This window comes from Pinus tabuliformis, chromosome 7 (assembly GCF_031772625.1).
Source record: "Pinus tabuliformis cultivar Carrire ecotype Pingquan chromosome 7, CPIR1, whole genome shotgun sequence".
Lineage (NCBI taxonomy): Eukaryota > Viridiplantae > Streptophyta > Pinopsida > Pinales > Pinaceae > Pinus > Pinus tabuliformis.
The window spans coordinates 491077590-491097716 of record NC_142293.1 but is presented as its reverse complement, the minus strand read 5'-3'; the positions used below and the strand labels follow the sequence as shown (position 1 = coordinate 491097716).

At 34.3% G+C, this 20127-nt stretch overlaps 2 pseudogenes; both read right to left on the bottom strand.

Annotated features, from left to right (window-relative positions):
* Positions 1–821: 821 nt before the first annotated feature.
* On the bottom strand, positions 822–2659 carry LOC149248178 (protein HIRA-like; annotated as a pseudogene).
* Positions 2660–3797: 1138 nt separating this feature from the next.
* LOC149248177 (ubiquitin-like modifier-activating enzyme atg7) lies at positions 3798–17879 on the bottom strand (annotated as a pseudogene).
* Positions 17880–20127: the final 2248 nt, after the last annotated feature.

Sequence of the window (20127 nt, the reverse complement as noted above, 5' to 3'; positions counted from 1 at the left end):
ATTCAAAATAAGCCTATTTGATAACTTCTAAGTTAGGCCAAGATACCCATTGAATATTGGTTTATTGTTTGAAATGTTTTTTATGTAGTTTTTAGTTGATAAGCAAGGGAGGATTGTTCTTCTTTCAAAAATGTATAAATACACCAATCCTTGATGACTTATGGGTTCTGATTTGAATTAAAAAAATAGATTTATATGTGCACTACTATCTGTAAGAGATCTTTTATTTTAATGTGGAACCATCAAGAATTTATGGAGAAGGCATAGCGAAATTCCTCTTGGGTACTATTATTTTGGATTTCTTTTGTCTCTGTTTTTCAAAATAAATTGTTTATTTTATTCATTCCTGTGTATTGAATAAAATTTGGTAATTTTCACTATTGAAGATACTAATGAAAGTGATATTTAGTTTTGAATGATTCATTGAGTTTTACATGTCTGCTGTCATTAAAAGCTAATTTTGATTAACTATTTAATCAAGATTACTTTTATCATTTAAGGGGATTACTTCTAGTTTTACTTATTGATCTATATTACTAATTAACATTGGAAAATTGTAAAATCATGTCAACTCAATGAAGCCTGGGTACATTTAGCTAATAAGCTTATACTTTAGACTATATTAGAGTAATTTGTATGCAATACAATGCTTAGAGTTAATAGTTTATCTTTCATTTATTATTGTATTATACACTTGTTGTGTGAAAGGGTAACTAGTCCCATAATACTAGTCGGAACCACCACTTTAATAGATATAGATCTAAGTTATAGGTCTTGATTGGGTGGATTTCCCCAAATGTTGATTAGGACATTTTTCCCGATCAACAAAATCCAAACAAGATATTTTGTTCCTTAATGACAATGCTTATTTGGGTAGTCCTTGGCTCCATTAAGGAGAGGTTGTTATGCCCCACTTCCACAGTTGTACCATCCCTTAATGCTAGTCCTTGACCATTCTTTCCTTCACTAATATTTGGAGAATATAAATCTAGCATGGCCCTATGTGTTCTATTACAGATGTCTTGTTGCACAGGAACTTTGACTGCTTCTAGAATAATCCTCTTACGATCATCTGGTCTCTTATGCTCTCTTTGTTTCATAGGATTGGTTTCCTTTAGAGAGGAAATTTTATTTAAACCACCCAAAAATGAACCACTGGTATTTTTCCCAACATCTAATACCTTAATATCAAAACTCTTTACTAATATATGTCCCACAATTGAATTCCCAGAATTTGTATATGGTGGAACCTAGACAATTTACCACGCTAGAAACCTATAATGGTCTTTTTGTTGCCAGATTGATTTGTTGCTATTGCTTCAAGAAACAACTAGGAAATAATTTCAGCCAATTTCTTTTGACAACCTCTCACATCCCCATATCAACTCCTTTTAAATTCATCTAACTCAACATCTGAAATCTTGTCGCCCAATTCTTTGTTCTCAAAATGGAAACTAGCCATAGTTCCATCTAAAGAACAACATAAAAGAAAATATCCATATGTTTCATAGAAAGGAGCACCTTAGAATACATAATAAAATGTCAAAGCCCTAAATTATATATCGCCAACATAGAAATAAAAAATATTCAACTCGATAAGAAAATTTCTCACCAGGAGAGATCAACAACACTGAGAAAAAAATGTTTCCCAACAAAAATAAGGCGTGGATTGGTTGTGGTCCACATGGTGATGTTACAATCCTAGCTTAAAATTTCTATTACATTATATGGTGATGAATCCTTTGAAACCAACTTCACTGCACCATTATCACGCACATTGGTATCAACTTGTTCATGGCCCACTTAACCTAACCCATTGAGTCGATGTTTGTGAAACAAAAAATTGTTGAACTTTACAACAACAACAAGAGCATTATGGCCCAAAAAATCAAAAGTGGTGGATCAATCTCCCCTTTCTAATATTGGTGCAAAATGTGAGGGATTTTGAAATCCATGTGTTGTCATAATAAAATGCCCAGAAGGTGACCATCCAAGGCACCTAAAGAATGTTGAACCTACCTGTAGTGTTAAAAAATAATAGAATTAGTGGAACAACAATTATTATTTTCACATGCAGTGTTACTAAAAAATGTAACTAATTCAAGGCCTTATTAATTCCCCCTAGTGGCCTTCAGTTTTGTGTTATAGACTCCAGTCACTTATGCATCAAATAATGACACTTTTCTCATTTGATTGGCTTGCAAGAAAAGAACCAATTGGATCCCATGAAATTGTAAAATTAATGTTTAGTGAAAGGTGGGAAAATGAAGACCCAACTATCTTACAAATTTACCGAAAAGAAATGGGAATTTTCCCATCTTCTTTTGAGGCATGACATGAAAACTTCTCACCTCACACACTACAATATCAATACTCTTGCATCTTAGAAATGCCACCAAATAATGAGTTTCCTAGACAAATAAACTGACAATATCTCCACTTCAGAGTTGCAACTTGCCATCAATTCAAGCGGGAATCTTCATTCAGCTTAACTTTCCAATTTCAATTTTCGTCTTAATAGCACAATGTCCACAGTAAAAAAAAGGAACATATGATACCATAAACCGTGAAAATCCTTGATGAGCAATATACAATAGAAGGATGAGAAATATGAAGAACCATGTGTCGAATCCTCAACAAAATTTACATTGACACTCATGTTCTAAATCACTAAAATTTAGTGTGTCATCAACTAGTTTATTTTAATAAATGTTACTATTGTAGAGAATTAAAATAGAGCACTTCTAAACATTTAATTAAACATGTTTTAGTTAGGCAAACAATAGAGGAAAAATAATATCCCTAGTAACAGTACATCTCAAACCACCAATTATTGCTAGAAGCAACCATTGTATTTGAAACATTCGTATTCTACTCCTACCTTAACAAAAGAGAGTAGATAAATGTGTTATTGATAAAAACCATCATCTTTTATATTAAATACTAAATTCACATAAATCTACAAGTATATTAACTATATCATTTGTAGAAAAAACCATGTACCTCCAACTATAACACAAACATTTTTTAGGAAAATGCAAAAATGTTGTCCTCCGTTTTGTGAATTGCACCTGTAAATTTAAGGTTAGACTAAGAAATTTTCATGATCAAAGAAGCGACAATGAAATGACATATATATGATACTAGGACCAAAACAATTCTACTATCCACCCTTAAGAAACCAACATAGTTTTATTATTTCCTTTTTCAATACCAATTTAGTGAAAATTTGTCAGGAATAAGTGCAAAAGATGAAAAGCTTTGTAATACAAGCCATGTAGACTAAAACTCAATTTGCACTAACCTTTATTGGATAAAGGTCATAAAGAAAAAACACTCGAGGGATGGAGCGAGTCAATTCAATTTCTGCAGCCTTAAATGTTTAGCCACTGAGAACTTCATATAACTAGAACAAATCTATAGTTATACATGTCTTCCACAATAAAGTACATATATGAAACATCCAATTATTTTATTTCCATACTAATTTTATTTGATAGGATCTTATGTCCTCTTATGTCAGTGTAGATGGTGGGGACAACCTAAAACAAGTAAACAATATATGAACTGAACAATATTTTCTCTCTTTCAAGGGAAGAACTATAAAATGTTTGCAACATTATAGATACAAAAATTATTCACAAATGATTTAGGAAAGAAATGTGTCACTCATAAAAAAATTCCCACCTTCAGAAAACATTGGTACGTACCATTTGAAGATTGATCTCCTTATTCAACACTGCAATAGAACCATCAAATGAAATAACAATAGTTCAATTGAATATAGTTTCTTTATTTCATTCAATGATGGAGATATCTTGCCCCAACTTTCTTGAATTATCGATAAAAATTGATAAGGATACACTAGCAATGTGTGGCATCATAAGGAAGGTATCAAATCCTAAAGCAATCATGATTTCTACCTGCAAATGAAACCACTTACTAAAATTTCAATCGAAATGAAATACTAAACACAATATGGAAATATGAAGTTTTCCTAAAACACACAATTGTATTATTTTCATAAATTGGGATAAAAGCAGGGCTCTTAGGCTATAATATTGTCAACACAATGGTATGCTAAGTTTTAGTAGAAACACTTCTACAAGTGGGTTTTATCGTTGTTAAGATATTTACATATTTATCTAATTCAACTTATATGAGAGTGGCATTGCTATAGATTTCAAAATATACTTATATGAGCTCATCACAACTGCACAGTGTTTCCTATATTCACTAAAACAATTGTTGCAAACTAAACTTATAAAAAGATTTTCTTAATCCATTCTAACATGGTTTCACTCAACTCAATACAGGCCTTAAAAAATATCTCTAGTTTCATTTCACTTGCAAATAATATGGGTTGTATACAAGATGGGAATCTGCTATTAGAGACAATCAGAAAGCATAATGCTTACATGGCCTTAACTAGGAAAAAAATACTAGGTGTTTTGTAGATATTTTGAATCAATTTCATCCCACCTTGTTAGCATAAGCACATAAAGGAGTTGGAAGACAACGACTTTCTCTTGTATCAATAATCAAGAAAATGACATCATGGTTGTCAATCAAGTCTTTAAGTTCATCTGTTGTCACAAAATGTCAAGGCATTGGAATGGTCATAGAAATATCCTTTGCTTCCTTCTCAGTGAGGCTTGAACTAAAAAAATTTAGAAAAATACAGTCACGTGCCACTCAAAATAGATAAGGAACAAAGAAATCAAGCCACTAAGGGATATAAAAATTACCACACCAGGAAAAATGCACTTCAAATTCTTTGTTGTTGCATTGGCTTTTAGTTGAACTCCATTCAAACAATCATCATGAGTATATAAATATTGGCATAGAGAATTCAACATAACCACATGAGCATGGTCAACTAGTGTGATATGTCCAACACCCCAAGCCTGTATATTGAAAAAAAAAACATTACTTTCAAAGACAAGTAGTGAGTGGAAGATGCATTCTCATGTAAATTAATGGAACCTACCATAAGATTACAAGCAACCTAACACCCAAGTGTACCAGCTCCAAGAAGAAGGCATTTTGTAGATGATAACTATTTCAAATCTAGAGATGCTAGAATGCACCATATCATAAGTTTCAAATTTAAATCTGTCGCTGATATAGCCAACCTATAAGTAGTGTCACCTATAAGGTAATTAACATATCATTTCTCTTGTTGAGACAAGTAAGCTACTCAAACTAACCTCTTGGGATCCATCTCGGTTGCAAGATTAATCAATCTAGGTCCCATCTTTCCATGGCTATTCAGTTCCCATCCAACTACCTTAGGAACGAGTTTACAATTACTCCAACCTTGACACATCAAAATTTTCATAGCTCAATTGAGGAATGGGAGAAACTTGATAATAAGCAAACATGAGATAAAGTTTATTTTTTATTTTTTGAGTAATGTTGATTCCCTTTATGGTTTGTCTACCTAGTGGAGTAGAAACCAAGATATCAACAACAAGACATTGTTGCAAATCTCCAAACCCTCCTTTCTCTCTATAGCATAGAACTATGGCCTTTTCTAGGCCCCACCTCACCACAACAAATGCAAGAAAGTTGCGAAGTGGCCAACTAAGATTGGTTGGAAGGTGGCATGGGTCATAAAAACCAAGAAACACCTATTAAGCCATATAGTTTACAAATTCAAAAAAAGAGTATGAGGAAACTAAACATCAAGATATGTTTTACAATTTTAACTTATAATCAAGAAATACTTTTCCTTTCAATGAAATGCAAAGAATATTTAATTGTTCTTATTGTACAAACTACCATCATAAATTAATACTACTTAAATAACAACATGTGCCATATATACACAAAAACTTATTAGTAGCACAACTATGTCAGTTATGTTTGCAATAATTTATAGCTAGCTCAAGAATAATGTTACAAAAAATTATTGATGAACTCACCTTACCACCTTCTCGTTGGCATGTTTCATAGTCTCTTAATAGCCTTAGTATAAAATGAACATTAGAGATTATGTGAACCAAAAAGAAAGGAACACTTGCATTTGGCCAAGTCTTGTTTCTGTGTGAATCAATATATGTTTTGATATGAATTAAGGCTTGAGGATATAGGACATGAAGTGAAAAACCTCAAAGACAACCCATTGACCTTCACATTCAACTGCAAGCACATATATTTTTATTTTATCAAAGGGAGCTTCTGTTAACCTGTAGTTGATGTTAATTGGTGTCATTCATTACAAGCTACTAATAATGTTGTTCCCTTCAAGTAAAACAAAACAAAGGTCTAATTTCATATCAACATCACCGTACCCACTCATCCATGACACAAAAATAAGCAATCATAGCTAGATGTTTAACTACCTCTTATATGCTAAAAAGTTTTGATGCTCTTCACAAATCAATCAATATTGCAGGAGGTTCAAGAACCAATGCAGGAAATGAAAACCAATAATAGAAGTTCCATTTCTTTAAATCTACATATGAAATTAGGAAAAATCTACAAAGCAAGCTACTGTCCTCCTCCACTTTTCCAAAATGAACATCCTCCCAGATCTAATGATAAACAAAATAAACCAACATTAACCATCCTAGACAATTTTCTTAATATTTTCTACAAGTTTCTATTTTAAAAATGTTTACATATTCAAGCGATTTAAATGACCAGTAGGAAGTAACAAATTAGCTTTAGTTTATTTATTTCCATGGACAACCAGGAGCATTCCCACTACCAAATATAAACATAATAGTTAAAATTTAACTAGGAAAGTAAAGAGTCCAAAGAAGATTATCAATAGACACCTTTTGTACCTCCAAGTTAAGCAGAGCATGCTTATCAAGAGCCTTGAAATTGTCTCGTGTATTCATAATGTATAGCATCCCTAGAAAAAACATAGGTTTACGTTCCCTAAATTTTTTATCGAGACCAATGTTTCCCTACTAGGATCAGGCTATATTGATTCAGAGAGAAATTTTAGATCATTAGACACCTGTTCATGAAACATTGGAGCGTAGAACCCTGCTCCACCAGTTTAGAAAGAAAAAATCGTGAGCATTGTGGCGATATGGACGTTGAATAAGAACCTAATTTCATTGTACTCTTTATAAATAAATAAAATAAAATCCAATACATGGATACTAAAAATAACGAGAAACTTTATGAAGACAGCTAAATAAACAGTTGTGTCATATCTTTATATATCAACGTTGCAATCATCGACCTCTGGATAAAATTAGTAAGGGTCCAAAAAACAAAAGAATTCTAAAAATGGGGAAAATATCAGTAATAGTTGGAAAAATCCGGCAAAATTACAAGCATACAAAATTTTTAAAAGTTTAAAAAATCACTTAAATCATGATTTTATCTATAAAATCGTGATTTTTTTTTCACAGTTTAAGATAAAATGGGATTTTTTCCCTTTGAAAAAATGGCAATTTTTTTGGCTGATAAAATCAGCTAGACCAAAAATTTGTGATTTCACAATTTTTTTCGCGATAAATTAGGATGTTGGCAACACTGAAAAACACACACACATATAAAATATCAACGAGTTTTAAAATGACACATTTTTTAAGATGTAGATCTAGTAAATACGTTCAGCTTGGAATCAATCTTAAGCAATCAAACATATGTTTGGTTTTGAGAAGCACATATTAAACATTTGTTGTAAACATTGTGCAACATATGCAAGGAGAAGCACTAAGAACATAAGCCACAAGGTTATTATTAAATCCATGCCTAAGCAAGATTCCATTAGCATCTAGCCTGCATGGCTCTCTACAAAGAAGTTTTGACTTACATGTACAAGCAATTATTTTCTTAGATGTCATATTGGTTAAAAGTTAAAGCTTAACAATGTTCACGCAAGAAGCAAAATGAATCTTTATTGGTGGATTTGGAACTAAAAGTATGATTAAATATTTTCATTAATTATGAAAATCTAGAGGATCTTAGAAAATTTCCCACATCATAATGAAAAGCTAATAGTGAAATAAATCTTCTAACATTGAGATAAAAGATTGTTTAGAGGTTGCAGGTGTGGATGGAAGTGAATGACAAATTTAGGAAGTTTTGTTTTTGACACTTTCATATACCTATGGTGGTAGAATACTCATGCCAAAATAGGTAGAATTTTAGAAACTTGAACATGTGTAGTGTTTCATATGCCGTAGATAGATTGAACCAGATGGCCACAAACATATGTAGCATGGGTATGTACACCCAGACCCATAGCACATCAAGCAGGTACTAGTATGCATACCTTGTGCCTAATGGTACAAGGCTACTACAAGGTCAGGACTGCAACCCCACATATTGGTGTGTATTGTGACCATCTAGGTATGATACGACCCTCCTTAAAAGGTAATTTAGCATGGATTCCCCATAAAAAGTGTTTTTTTATTTTATTTTATTTTAGAAAGAATGCATAAAAATAAAAGGAGAAGGTGGGTTGAAGATCTAAAACTCTAGTCTATCATTTGCTAGGTGCAAGGAAAAAGTGTCTAAACCCTGCTTGGGGGCTCTTCATTTGATGTGGGATACATGATATGTTAATAAACCTTGTTTGTGCCATGTTTGGAATCACAATTATCGTTAGACTAAAACCTGCAGGTGTTAGTCAACAATTGCATCGCTAGAGATAAGGATCCACGAGAGGCAGTTAGTCCATGTAGAAACACACACAAGGAGTGTTGATTTATCCAATGTCCAACAATCTCCCCCCCAACACGAGTTGGGTGTGTATCGAACTCGTGACCTATGCTCTGATACCACTTGTTGGGAATAATGATTTTCGTTATACCAAAAACCCGTAGGTGTTATTCAATGATCTTATAGCCAAAGAAAATGATCCACGAGAGGCGGTTAGTCCATGTCGTGAAACACACAAGGAGCATTAGTTTATCAAATGTATGACAAGCTAGCTTATGGAGATTACTGAACCTTGTCTTGATGATTATGTGTCACACTTCCTTAGAGCATTAGAGGCCCTAAGTTCATAATGATCTTCTTCATGTAATCTTTTGACACACAAAAGGAGCCTTGGGTGCATGTTTCAGAGAAAAAGAGCTATCACCTCTTGAACTTCTCTCACTTTGGGTTAGTTCTTCCCAACACCAAAGGGGTATCCCTGGGCCCTATCACTATGCTCTATATATGAATCAATGAGAATGAATTAGGCCAATATGTAAAACACACAAAGAAAATAGTAACAACCTGTAGGAAGGATCCAACAACAGGTGCCTTCCATTGGGTCATGAATTCAAATAAGTGCTAGAAAATTTGAGTGAGGCATCATGTTATATGAATCTCCTTGTGTAAAAATGTTTTTAACCCTACAAAAAATGCCTAGACACAACCCTACTCTAATTATTAAAACCTAATCAGATGCAATTCCTTAATCTAAAATATTTTTGGTTGAGGACCATTGCACAAATTCATAATAATCTCAATGAAACCAAGGGAGAAAGGCCCACACCATGTCACAAAATTAACTTGACTAGAATGAACAAGAGAGATGTAAACATTCACCAACAGTGGAAAATACACGAGGAAGAGGACCAAGTTCCCAAGCTTTACTCGTTCTATATTTTCAAGCAATTACAAGTCTTTCAGATTCTAAATCTCCAATGGCAGAGATCAAATATCCTAGAATTCCTCCTCATTACAATGAGGTTTTCTTATTTTATAGAGCTATGCCTCAAAAATTGCACCTTAAGTCCCAGAATGCTTGTGCATGTTGCCCAAAATAGAATTTGGGAGGTGTGCTCTTTAGTTCAATATGCATGCATCTGAGAATGCATACCATCCATCTCAATGGCATGCCACTATCTCCTTGCATGCACCAATCTATTGATGATGGAATGATACTCACTAGAAATCAAAAATAGAACAAGGAGAGTGCAAGTGCGTCTCCTAATTTTTTTTCTAAAAAATAGCATATAGAGATAAATAAACCAATGGTAGTGTTGTCATGACACATATAAGAGACAATGGTATAATACAAAATACTTAATAGTTTGCGAAACAATACAAAATAGTAATGGCCTACTAAAAAGGAATGAGTGAGTTATGGAGATTTTAGGGGCTCCTGAGTCTAATGACCAATGGAAAGGGAGGTGAGCTGAGTACAGGTTCGCTATCAAAGTACACTAGGGATAGTAGTGGATCATACCATATGATCCTAGGAGGGGGGGTTGTATGAGAAAGGGATACTCCTAGCATCTGAGGTCAAAAGGAAGAGACTCTGAATAGGTCTTTAGCCACTCATATGGGACAGGGAGGTTGTTGGACATGTCAATAACACCCTGATCTAATGAAAAATTAATGAGATAACATTTCCATACACAATTATTAGGATTCTCTAAGGGAAATATGATTCCACATCACCATTGTCCAACCCCTTTGAGGGCTACAACCCCATCATACATGCACAAACATGTAGCACTCTATAGATGAACAAGTATTCCAAGGAAACAACATGATTGCATGCTCCATAAACATAAAAATGTATAACAAGAGGATGATCCATCAATAAAAGGCATGAAAATTTGAGAACGCCAATGGTTGATCCATAATCATGATAAAACAACAGGGAGAAAAAGTGAGTCTTGTCCTCCAAGACACTGGACTATCAAATAATATGAAGGTGTACAACCCACATACATCAAATTTCCATAGGTACCATGCTACAAGCCCATCCATTGCAATGAATATCACAAGTGGGCCCTCATGCCATATGACATGTAACAAGATGATTTTACATTTTTTTTTTTCTTTTAGTTTTTCAAACTGCAATATTGTGAGATCAAAAGGTAGGAATAAAAAGTTTGCAAATATAATTCAAGAAAATGCCTAGGGAACATGAACCAATAATGATATTAGCCAACTCACTACTAAATAGGGTTTAGCCTAATGGGTGCATTGTCCAAGTTGGCCTAGGCTGTTATATATGTGAAGTATTTTTAGATTTTATCATTTGATCTTTTATTTGACTCAACATTGTACAATTTGAGAACCTTTATTTATTTTGGTTTATGAATCATAATTTCATGCCATGGTCCATGCCACATGGAAATTTTAAATCTTGATGATATGGTGATTTTTCATAATCATATTATATACTTGCATATGTTTGAATATGTAGTCTTTCATATCTATTATGCACAGGGAAAATTTTAAGAACCCCCCCAAATTTATATGTATAATAAATGGGCGAATCTCCATGGTATATAGGAAAAATGGAAGGCGATTTTATCAATAATATAATATGTATATATAATTTTTTGGCGAATCTCTCAGCAGACATGGCGAATATTTTAGCCAATTATAAAATCTTGTAAGATCTTGGTGAGTCTTTCACTAAATAATAAAACTTTGTAAAGTCCTAGTGAATCTTAGCATTGTGAACTCTTAGAGAATTTTTTGAAAAAGTATAAAACCATATATGAAAAGAGCCACATGGTGGCAATATCACTGCTTTTTTTTTCACATTTCCACGACATGGAACTTGTTTATAAAATTATTAAAAAGCCAACCAGGTCCCTTATAATATGCAGGCAAGCTTATAACAGAGTCTGATACCTCTACTATGCTTGTCTTCATTCAAGTGTCATAGCTGCTATACTTAACACTGTGAATCACAACTCTCTCAGAACTCAACTCTATAGTGTAATTAAAACCTTTGGAAATTGAATCTGACAACTCTATAAAAAGGATTAGTGAAATAGAAGCTTTTGTGAATGAGCCCACTAACTATCACTGCTAAACAATCAATCTAGACTATGAAGTATTCCATCTTGATCACAATCGTGCTCACGATCAAGGGAGTGCGACCACCTGGCCTGACATAATGGCCATCATAGCTTTGAATAATCAACAACCACCTTGCAAGGACATCCTAGCTCATGTCTCATGAATTTTATTCATCAATATTAACTGATATAAATCTTATAAAGATAATATTAGAATCCTCTCCAAATTCACTATTAATACAAGGGTAAAGGAAATTTCCTATCTCAAGGCACTAGCCAATACCAACTTTGGTATTTGTGACTCCTTTGTGGGGATGCACCTACCCAACCCCGTTGGGTTTTTGCCTTGTAACATATTTCAAGGATCATAAGACTTTCCAGTCTTCCTACTCCATTAGACACACTTTATATGCTATACATAGTGAATGGAAAAGAAGCATTATAGAACACACAATTTCACAGAAGGAAGAAAAATCTTAGCCAGTTCATTATCAAAATCTTAACCACTGATTAATAAAGAATAACAAGTAGTGTAATGAATTGTTCTGAGTTATTTATTTACAAGCTGTAAAGAATGTAGTGGAACAGAAAATATTACTTAGGCAACCCTTCAATATTTTCTACTAATATGTCTGTGCATGTACATATGAAATTAAGAGCATTGTTGAATACAAAGTTTCCTTTTCTCTTGCCTCCATTTTGACAAATCAGTGTGAAATTAGTGTCACTTTGAATCTCCTTTCCTGTGTGGATGTTTTGACAAATCAATGTGAAATCAAAGTCGCTTTGAATTTCCTTTCCTGCGAGGGATCACATCCACAGTTGATTAGTAAAAGATAATCTACTATATATTATGTTCAAGAAACTGACTGCAATCTACAGTGGAAACGAGACCTCAATTCTTATTCTGAATTTGAATATCTCAAGACAACATAAGAGATAAAAATGCATATGGCCTTAGTAGCCAGAAAACAATCACTCCATCATTACAAGACCACCTAGATTTCGGCACTTAATCTAAATAATGGCACTAGTTGCAGTGCTTATTTGCATTAACACCATGGAAAAACAACAACAATGTTTCAAAGCACATTTACTGGAAAAGTTGTAACATTCCGAGAATATTTAATGATAGCATCTGAACCTCGTAGCTATGGTGGGGAAACTAGGGAACCCAAATCTTGGAAGATATCTCATCCCAGATCTGAGAAAAAAATAAAAAAGGGAAAAAATCAAAATCTATAAATCAAGCAATGAATTGTTTACAAATCAAATACAATTCCTTTAACTAACAGTTAAATTGTGGTGATATATTTAAATATTTAGTAAGAGGGGAACTTCAAACCATGGAATATTATCTTTGTCATTACTGTCATCCCTCAGTGACTGAGATTACAAATCAATACTTATGGAAAGATTGTAAGAAATTCTGTGAAATAGTAAAGCATAACCTCTATTTTCAAGCAAAAAAATCAAGACATTGTTACATCAAGAGCCATAATTAATACATAATCAACGAATCAAGTCCTTGTATGGCACAGGCTTGTTTCGCAACCTCTATTTTCTCGATAACAAAATCAAGACATTGTATGTGGTTATTGCCCAAAAGAAACTTCGTTCTAATTTGGAAGAGGATCTTATCAAAAGACATGGATTTATTCAAAGCTACAAAGCCTAATGGGTTACTGAAAAATAAGTTGGAATATGGGATCAAGATACTTAAATTGAAAAAATATGCTTTCCTTTTAGAAACATTACAGTTATACAATGTTTTTTGAAAGCATTAGAATTTGAAATTGGGCCTTTCTATCAAGACAAATTTTCATTAACAGAATATACTTTCCTACCTGAAACGTTGTAGATATCCAAGAAAAACTTGAAAAGCATAAGAGAACTTAGCATAATGTACTTTCTTTCCTTCCTTAACATTCTTAAAGAGTTGAGGTTCCCCAAGTCATCAGGTAACTTTCGAAGGAAATGAAAATTAGTAATAGTCCAATTCACAACTGAAGATGTGTCACAAATACGGGGGGGCATCTCCTCCAAATCACAAAAGTGCTCCAGGTTAAAATCTAGCATTATTGGAAGCTTAATGCTCGACTGGGTGTTATTGAACCCAGACATTTTTCCAATCTTCACTAAAAGCTTAAAGATAGCTTCTCTAAGTTCTACATGACTTTACTATGCTCTTGAAGTGGGGGCACATGCAACCTCTCCAAGTGAATAGTCTTAAACTAAGTGAAGATAAGGTTGATAGATCATTCAGTGTGGATCTCTTTAACCCATAATTGAATACTATGTCTCTCTTGAACCCATAATTGAATACTATTAGGACTTTCAAATTTTTCATGGAACTCAAAAATGTTGGAAGAAAGTATTTGCTTCCAGAAAAGAGTAAAACTAAAGCCTCTGCTTGAGGACAATTGATGTCACACCACTAATACTTCTCCATGGAATCTGTATAGGTAAACCAAAAATACAGAATTCCACTAGAATATTGTGTTTATTGAATACACAAATGAAATCATTGCATTTCTTTAAAATATCTTTTGAAATCAAAATTATCAAAATTACATATCGATAACCTAGTGGGTGTAGGATAAAATTCACCCGTGTCATTCATAGAAAGCATGAGAAAAAACCTATTACTATATATAAAACCAAGAAAAATTCAAATTCATCACTTCTAGGGACCTCGTAACCACCTTGCCAATACACAAGTATGTTCCTGTTTGCAGTTAGAAAAATTACCCAAATTACAATCTGTTTACTCCAGCCTATGTTGGAAAGTTATAAAAGGATGACTAGTGCAATCAATCCATTCCTTTTAGCCCTGGATTTGTTTCAGTTTAAAACAGAAGTATACAAATATACTTGTCCAATGTCTATGCTTTAACCATTCACCTTAAGATGTTTTTACAGTATAATTTCCTAAGTCTATTTAATATCTTAATTAAGATGGATCTAAGATGATAGAATTTCCCCTTTAAATAGTCTATGTTCACATGAATACCATGGTATTACCATGGATCAATACCATGGGTTATCATAAACCTGGAGCTTAAAAATTAATAAAATTAACAGTTGATTTTTATTTTATTTTTTATTTTAACCAAGCTAAAATGTTTAACATACATTAAATTACAACATCCATTTTTACTCTTGATCCACCAAGCCCCGAGAGAGATCAAATATTTTTTCACTCTATGCTAGTTTTCATATCACGATATTTGATACCTATCGGGGGTTAGTAGATCCAGAGTAAAGATGGATCTATGCTGGTTTAATTCCCCCATTTAAATAGGCTACATTCCAGGTGAATACCATGGGTCAATACTATGTGCCATTTTGGTGAATACCATGGGTCAATACCATGTGCCATTTTTATTTTTATTAATACTAATATTAGGGTTAATAATGTTTTTTTGCATAGTATTAATAATAATCTAGACCATGGTATTTGTCCCATAGTATTTTGCCCATAGGTTTCACCTAAATATAACACATTTTTTTAGTGTTCATAAATATAAAGTGACTTATGGAGTAAATATAAAAAAAATGTTTTATTTGTTTACCATACCTCTCATTTATTTATATTTTTATTAATTTACCATACCTCTTTTACAAATATGGTATTTGGCCCATAAGATTCACTTAAATAAAACCTATTTTTTGAGCCTTCATAAATAGAATGAGGGTTATGGACTAAATATAAAAAGAGGTTTTATTTATTTACAATACCTTTTAAGTAAGTATAAAAAGACGTTTTATTTATTTACCATAAGTCCACTTTACTTATATTTTTATTTGTTTACACCCTTGCATGTATATAAGGTGACTTATGGAGTAAATATAAAAAATGTTTTATTTATTTACCATACCTCTCATTTATTTATATTTTTATTAATTTACCATACCTTTTTTATAAATATGGTATTTGGCCCATAGGATTCACTTAAATAAAACCTATTCTTGAAAACTAGGGCGAATGGAAGGTTGTAACTCCTAATTTCAAGGGCTAAATTTACCTTTCTTACCCTCTCCCTTAAAATAAGGTGGGCTATTTGAGGTGATTTGTAAAAATGTACTATGATACAAAATATTCGCCCACTAAAAATTTAAAACCCCTTAATTTCGCCAAAAGGCGAACATTCACCCCTAAAATTTTCCATAATTATGCATCCAAAGGTGTAGTATTCACAATTGGACACAACCGACATTGTTTGTAATTTTATATTATAATTCTATTATATTTCTAGATTTGGTTAAGGGAAACCTAGCCAACTCAATGTACACCAATTACCCTTCCTTGGGCAAAGCACCCTACCCCTTTCATTGTGTAAAAATTACATACCTCATATTTGTATTTCCACACATCATGATCATTCATTTAGTCTTCAACAATTGAATTAACCTAAGCACTCCATAAAGTATTGTGCTCTCTCATTCTTTGTTTGACCTATCTTGTGATTGGTTTATTTCAATTTCTCTCTCTAGTGCACTTGTACAAGGGTTTATTTCTCTCTCTAGGGTTGTGAATCTCTTGGCTACCCTAGTATTTTTTATCTCCATTGTAGATTTGGGTTGGTTGATCAGATGCTCAGTATTTAACTCAAAATTCAAAGTTCTCTGATTGGTTCAAAAACTGTATGGCTGCATCTGTCTCTTCAAAACGATCACAATGCAATTTGTTTCATCGAAAACAAAGTTCGGATCGTTTTTTATGCAGGAGCATCCAACTAAGGGCATCAGGATCGGGTGTTGGTCTCAGCCAAGGAGGACAGGTTCAATGTCTTTTAGTTTCATTTACATTTACTGAATAAAATAGTGTCTAGAAACTAGTTTTCATTATTATTATTAGTTAAGGAATATTAGGAACAGTACAGTTAGGATAGTGTCATAGCAGTTACATTGTTTTGTCATTTTCTTAGTCAATTTTACAGCTATCTATTCATAAACAAAAATATAATATTCTAAATCCTACAACACAAGAAAACCCAGCATGATCATCAATTGTGTAACTACAAAGAGTAACTATATGGTAACCGAGAACAGTTCAAGTAACTGTCTAAACACAACATAAAAACCAATGTAATACATTCTGGAGGGGTTCAAGACATTAGAAGAGAAATACAATAAAAAGAGTAATTTCTTTCATCCGAATATCTGAATCCATCTGTAACAGTCTATCGTGACATTCATTTATTTTTTTTCCCTTAGTCATTGAGTAAGCAAACTAAGTAAATACTGTGCGTTCCTATCTATTGCATTTTGTTTCCTTTCTATAGAACAGAGAGCAAACAGAGAAATTAAACAAGCGTTCCTAGCACAGAGTCTGGCAACAACCACAACGGAGTCCCAATAAACGAAAGCCAACAACAATACGAGTAGTTCGAAATAGAATGAGAATGCAATCACTGAATAATGACCCCAGGATAGAGGTAAATGAATTATACAAAAAAAAATTCCTGTTAATTCTTTTTTCATGACCAAAAAAAAAAATTGTATACATTAAACCCTGAAATACCCAGTTAAGAACAGAGGAAAGACTAATACGAAATAACAGAACCCTGAAAGTGAGGGTTTGGTCAGCCACCATCAAAAGGTGGACCATAATTACAATTGTTCAGGGTACATACGAAAGTTTATATACAAAATTGAATCCCAGGTCGCACAACAGCAAAGAAAATCAAATGGAGGAGTGTTGGGACTTTGCCCAGTAAACTGATAGAGGCCACCTAACTAAAAATTGACAACAGTAGCAGAGAATGAGCCTACCAGAGCAAAATCTCATAGCAGTTTCATTGACCACGCCGGTGAACAAACCCTCACCTACACAAGCGAGCCAATGGAGTACTGTTAGTTACATGCACGCTGAGTAAAGCCAAGAAATAACCTAAGAAGAAGAAAACTGAATGCACAGTTAAGAAAATCGTTTTACCTGAAGAGTATTCGCGTTGGAGGAGTGAAACCCCACTGAGCCACAGTCAATGGTGAAACCCTGCAGACCAAGGAGCAGACATTGTTAGTGCTGGAGAAAAGCAAAGAGGGTAAGCAATATCATGGAGGAATAGCTTACCTTGTCAGGACCACGAAGCTGAAGAGGCCACTGTGACCGTGACCTATAGAGCGTAGAACAGGCATCCATCAACCAAAGCTAACAACCAGAAAAACCATAGCGGAATGAAAATAGTGGAACAAGGGAAAGTATAGTGACCAAGAAGATGTAAAGAGCAGTAACCCTCTCATACAGACGAGGAAAAACTCCACACCGTGCCCAAGTAACCAGGCGACGAAGTCATAAGAACAAGCGAAGGTATCACGCCAATAGACAACAGAACCCACAGCTAGATGCATGCAAAACTTGCTACCAAACTCCATACAGTGGCAGCAAAAACCCTCACTGCAAGTCTAAACCCTCGGTGCAGCGAAAACACAAGTGGAAAATGAAGAAATGACAAAGAACCAAGGATTTTAGCAATAACCAAGAGCGGGAAAATAGTAACTGGGGTGGGTACAACCAACACAGCATCATTGAATTCCGACATAAATGCCATCCAACAAATATCCAGAACAATCCTATGATTAGCGCCTAATCAAATGTATTAATCCCCAAATTATTTGCTAATCATTCAATTGTTGATTAAAGAATTGGTTCATCATTGTTAAACATAATAAAGTAAAGTTATGGGCTAGTCCCATCATAGTGGTATCAGAGTAGGATTTAGAGTTTTTCTGAGAGATGGAAGTTGGAAGATGAGGATGTGGAAGAGGTGCTCAAAGAGCAACAAATGAAGGATTGCGGGAGGAAATCAGGATCCTTACTGCTCGTTTCAAGGCAGTTGAAGCAAGAAGGAGAAGGGATCCAGAGGTAGGAGATGATAGTGAAGAAGAAGCTATAGTGACAACAGATGGATTGGATGAAGAAGGGCCGGAAATGATATTGTTGAGGTCGATTCTATTGCAAGTAGCAAGCCTAAACCAGAAATTCCAAATTATGATGGCAACTTGTCGACAGAAGTTCTGTTGGACTAGATCAACAAATTGGATAAATACTTTGAGCGTGAAGAGGTCAGTGAAGATCGAATAGTTAAGTTTGTTGTGACAAAGCTGAAGGGACACGCAACCCTGTGGTGGGACAGTGTCCAAGCAGAGAGAAGAAGGATGAACAAGTTGCCAATAAAGAAATGGCCAAGGATGGTGGCCAAGTTGAAAGGCAGATTTTTGCCCAAGGATTACCAGATTGCACTGCATCAGCGAGTACAGAACTTGAAACAAAAAGGGATGACAGTAAGAGAGTACACTGAAGAATTCTACCGGGTAAATTTAAGAGCTGGTTATACAGAGGACACCCCGGAGAAAACAACGAGGTATGTAAATGGTTTGAGATTAGAAATATTAGATGAAATCAGCATTCTTTCCTCGAGAAATATAGAAGAAGCATACCAGAGTGCTATGAAGTCAGAGGAGAAGATCACCAAAAAACAAAATGCTAGGAGAGGACGGGGAACCGGCAGAGGAAGAGGACAGTCTTATGGCAGAGGGCGAACTACCAGCAATAGTGAAGAAGGCAGTAGTTCCAAAACTTCTGGGACAATAGAAAAAGGTGACAACACTAGAGGTGGCAGGCCATATCAGCAAGGAAGAAGAAATGGTTGAGGCAGAGGAACTAACTATTAGTGCTACAGGTGCCACAAGTGGGGGCACAAATCTTTTGAGCGTCCTGAGGCGGAACAAGCTGGACAAAGAGGCGCATATGTCGCACAACCAGAGGAAGTAGAGGCACCTTCCTAGGAAGCAGAAAATGTACCAAAAATAGGGGAAGCCTTAGTTTTGAACAAAGTGTTGCTGAAACCAGCCAAAGAAACAGCTGAACGAACTCAAAGGAAAGCATTGTTCCAGACAGTTTGTAAGTCACATGGAAAATGCTGTAAGCTGATTATTGATAGTGGGAGCATGGATAATCTAGTTTCCATGGAGATGGTAGAGAAGTTGGGGTTGAAGCAACTGAAGCATCCCACTCCTTACAAGGTATCATGGCTGTAGAAAGTCCATCAGCTATTGGTGGATGAACAGTGTGAAGTTGAGTTCCATATTGGCAGATATAAGGATAAGGTTATTTGTGATATAATGCCAATGGATGTATGTCATATACTGCTAGGAAGGCCATGGCAGTATGACAGAAAGGTAGTGCATGACGGGAAGACACACTATCATAAGTTTGTCAAAGATGGGATCAAGCACACACTTGTGCCCATCAAGGATGAGGAGACAGCGGAAAAAAGCAGGTCGAGAGTGTTACTAATGGGTGGAAAACATTTTTTGAAGAAAATTGAAGATAGTGAAGTGAACTATGCTGTTGTGAGAAGAGCAAAGACAGTGTTGTTACACA